We start from the raw sequence: 4851 nt of genomic DNA on the forward strand, positions 1-4851 counted from the left end.
AATGCAAGTGAAATTGTACAGCAGAAACGTCTTGGAGCCTCGTTTCCTATTAGTTGACCACCTCAATTGGTGAGGCAGTATGATCTGCATGATAGTTGGTGAGTTAATCCTCCTCTTACAATAGTGAAGGCACAGAAAACGCAGTTCTACATGGTTGGTTCTTCTCTCATTCTTTTTCCCCCCCTCACTTTTGCCTGTTTGTTTGGTATATTAGAATCTCACAATCTGGAAGGGCTCTATCAAGAGTCATTTCCTCGAAACACAGTGTTTAAAGAGAAGGGGGAGGAAAGAAGAACAAAATAAAAAGAAGAAATAAAATAAAAACAAAAAGAGTCATTTCCATGTCAGCAAACAATACTTAATAACAAATGCATCCATGTTTTCTATAATGATTCCTGAGACTGCACAGGTTGGATTCAGTAAGTAGAGGAGGAAGCAAAGACTGAGCTATTCATAGTTCTTTAGTCCTTCTAGAAGACAGTTTCTAAATTCTCTTCTTTTTTTCATATCAAATAACTTCTTTACCTTTGTGAGAAAAATTTACCTAAACATTCAAATCAATCTCCAAAATAAAGCTTCAATGTATGTTCCTTTGTAATATTACCAATATAAGGCAGACCAATAATGTAGGAGTTTTGCCTGTATAACACTCCTTTAATCCTTTTAAGCAAAATATTTATTTTAATTAACTACAACAATGATCTCCAAACCACTTCATCATATGCCTTATTAGTAAGCCTTTTTAGCCTTTTAAGCAAGCATTCAAAAAAGATGTTTATTTATATAAATGTATATATGTATTTAATCATTAATATATTACATTGTAAAATATACCCCAAAATAGAACTTAAAACATGATTTGCTAAAAATTTTTTTAAAATACCATTTTCTGGGGCTGGGGAAAAAAAAAAAAAAAAAAAAAAAAAAAAAAAAAAATAAAATACCATTTTCTTCCTATATCCCAATGGAGTGGCTCCTACACTCCCTGGATATCACTGTACTACAAAAAAGCTGGGATCTATGGTCACAATTGCTGTTATAGGAAAAAAGAAAAAAAAGAAAGAGAGAGAAAAAAAAGCTGGGATCAGTGTTTTGAACCTCAGGTCCCTGAAGATAATGAACAGGATATTCAGAAATGTATTGTTAATCAAATTCCATTATAATTATGCCAGTTGTACTGTTCAGGAGTGTTTGCTGCTTTGAGATTTTTTATCCATTACTAATCTACAATGCTGACCCTAGCCTTTTTTTCCCTCTAGGGTTCCTCTATGGACTTAGTTACATAAGTTCTCGGGTTCCTCCTCCAGACCATGTCTTTGTGATCCCTACGACAAGGACAAGGATAGGACATATGACTACGATGGGATGGAATCTAGCTGAATCAAATGGAGGTGTTTCTTTTTTTTTTTTTTTTTTTTTTTTTTTTTTTTTGAGACAGAGTCTCGCTTTGTTGCTCAGGCTAGAGTGAGTGCCGTGGCGTCAGCCTAGCTCACAGCAACCTCAAACTCCTGGGCTCGAGTGATCCTTCTGCCTCAGCCTCCCGGGTAGCTGGGACTACAGGCATGCGCCACCATGCCCGGCTATGGAGGTGTTTCTTGATGGATGCATCAAGCACCAGAAATGCATTCAAGGCCAATGCCACAACCATGGACCAAATAGGAGACAAGGACCCAGACAGAGCCAGAGATAGGGAATGCGTTAGTAATGAAGAACGAGTTAGTCACCTGGGGTAGGTTAGGTACTGGGATGGAACCAATTGGCACAACAGAGCCAGGGCCTGAGGCAGAGACAAGAGGGAATGTTACTAGTGCTAAGTTGAGCAATAGGCCAGAGGGTAATAAAAAGTATTTCTCCAAAGACAGGGATGGTGTGGATGGAGATTCAGCTGAGAAAAGCGATGATGAAAAGACAAAAAATTAATCTTAGATATTAAGTAGTAGAGGCCAGAGATACTTTAAAAAAAAGCCTGGCACAGAGGTTTCCTTTCAGAGTTGAAGATGTGTGTGGTTCTGTGTGACAGGGGTAGGAGCACCAGACTTGATTCTGAGATGACAGTACCATCCTCAGATTATGCTTTATATAATGAAGAAGTCAACATTTTGGATGAAAGAATGCCATTAGTATGGTTTAGGTCAAAGGCACCAACAACTTAATCACAGAGAAAGTGATGAAAAGCTTATTAAAGAGTTTCCATGTTTGTGTTGTGTGCCATGACTGGAAAAGGGTAGTTATACATCAGATGCCCAGGCCACCAAGCCTTTCCAGATTTGCATGATCACACAAGGGAACACCTCAGCAGAATAGAATGAGCATTCATTTGGAAATTCAATGCTCTAGTTTTTAGTCCTCACTCTGGTAATGAGTTAGGCTAACTTTTGGCAAAGATTTAACCTTCTTCGGCCTAAGATTCTTCACTGACCTAAACCCTCAGATTCTTTCTACTTCCAACTTTTTATGGCCATAAATGATAAACAACACAGAAGTTATTCCTGTTGACCCATAAACCCCAGATTATTTTAGTAGGTAACTTAGTCTAGTTAGAGTAATTAAATTCAGTTCTCTACCTCCAAGGCTACTTCTAGAGAGTTGCTTCTTTTTTATTTATATAGCTCATAAAAAAAATGTAGGTAATACTCACTTTTAAAAATTATTTGCTCACCAGCAAATTGGTATTAACTGATCAATGCATACGTGGACATAGAGGAATAACATCTATTGGGTGTCAGGCAGGTGGCGGGGAAGGAATGGGCATATACATACATAATGAGTGTGATGTGTGCCAACTGGGGAATGGGCACGCTTGAAGCTTTGACTCAAGGCGGGAGGGGGGGCAAGGGAAATATATGTAACCTTAACACTTGTACCCCCATAATATGCTGAAAAAAAATTATTTGCAAGAACTAGAAAGGAAGGAAAAAGACAAAGGGCAAAGGACCTAGACTCTCTGATACATAATGTGCCACCTGGATATGGGGAATTTTTGTGAGGCCTTAAATGTTTTCACAAAAGGGATTGTGGCCTTTAAAACTAAAAGCTAGTTTTTCCTTTGGAAGTATTAGCAGTTTACCATGAAAATCCACCTCAACTCCTTAAAAATAGTTACTATTGGCCAGGCGCGGTGGCTCACGCCTGTAATCCTAGCACTCTGGGAGACCGAGGTAGGCGGATTACTCAAGATCAGGAGTTCGAAACCAGCCTGAACAAGAGCGAGACTCCGTCTCTACTATAAATAGAAATTAATTGGCCAACTAATATATATAGAAAAAAATTAGCCGGGCATGGTGGCGCATGCCTGTAGTCCCAGCTACTCGGGAGGCTGAGGCAGTAGAATTGCCTGAGCCCAGGAGTTTGAGGTTGCTATGAGCTAGGCTGATGCCATGGCACTCACTCTAGCCTGGGCAACAAAGCGAGACTCTGTCTCAAAAAAAAAAAAAAAAAAAAAATAGTCACTATTTTACTCATGCTGCCTCTCTGTACCTCTCACTAGTTAGTAAAATTCTCTGGCCCTTAATTTAATGTTATCATCTTTGAAAGTGGTTTTAATAAATGATACCATCCTCTTTCTACATATTTTACCTTCTGGAAGACTAGACAAGAAATAAGGAAAGAGTAGAGGATAGAGCAGCAGGCATTAAAAGACATTCCTCTGGGTAAATATGATTTAATAGTTTTATAGTACAAATTCTCTAAGGAGATAGTTAAAATTTTAGTCACACCTTAAATTAGATTGCTTACATCAATCATATGATTATATAGCCAAATAATACTAATCAAATGCTTTGATAGTTAAGAGAAGGAAGAAGAAACTTTGCAAAAGAAAGTCCAGATGGGGGAAGAATTTCAAGAGCTTTCAGGCAGGATGAAGGGCAGGATGGAGAGCAGGGATACTGAAAAAGTAGAGAAGTGTGAGGGAGACTGATCAACTCAAACTTCACTTCCATTATAATTTTGCCTAAAACCAGGAAGGCATCAGGTATGTCACTGGTTTGGAAACCTGTAACCTCAGTTTTCTCTTATTCATTCCCGCATTCCTATGTATCATCCATCCATCAAGATTTTAACAAAGATTTATTGAACACTGAATGGTCGTTCACTGTGCAGTGTGGGGTAAAGGCAATAGGAGTAAAGGGCAAAGTACAGGTGTCAGGAGGTCAAACAGTACACAAGATGTACAGCACACCCAAGTCTGTCTAGGAGCTTAGGGCAAAGCTGCTCAGGGTAGGTAAAATATAAATGAGATCAATCTTGAAAAAGAAAAACTAATAACATAGACTTCATCTTGGAGAAAAAAATCACTCAACAAATGAAGCTGACTTTCCTAAAGCTTTTGGGGAACAATACTAGAGCAACACAACTTAAAATTATAGTTAAATAAACTTATTCTTTAAAAGTGAAAACAAAAACAAAACTTCCTGAGCTGTTTTTACTTCTTAGACTCTGGCCTCTTGTCATAAACTTGGCTTTCCTATCTCCCATCTTTCCTCTGTCCTCTTTTACTTTTTGCTGCCCCATTCTACCTTCAGAAGGGGTATTTACTCCACTGCTTTCCCCTTCAAGGTAGGTCTTTGGACTCTCCGTAGGCCTTCCTGGATGGCTAAGCTAGTTCAAATGGTCAGCATTTGCAGTAAGATCTAAGGAAGAAGCAGTACTGATGTCTCATTCCAGGGTGTCGGTTGTTCCATCTTCCTTTTCCACCTCACTATCCCAACATATCATCAGAACTAATAAAAACCTTTAGTTACATGAAGGAATAAAAGAACAAGATAATTAACATTCAAAAATCATCTAATTTAAAAACTAGCAATATAACAAATTAGAAAATGTAACAATAAAATACATACAATATAGTAA

This window comes from Microcebus murinus, chromosome 6 (genome assembly GCF_040939455.1).
Source record: "Microcebus murinus isolate Inina chromosome 6, M.murinus_Inina_mat1.0, whole genome shotgun sequence".
Taxonomy (NCBI): domain Eukaryota; kingdom Metazoa; phylum Chordata; class Mammalia; order Primates; family Cheirogaleidae; genus Microcebus; species Microcebus murinus.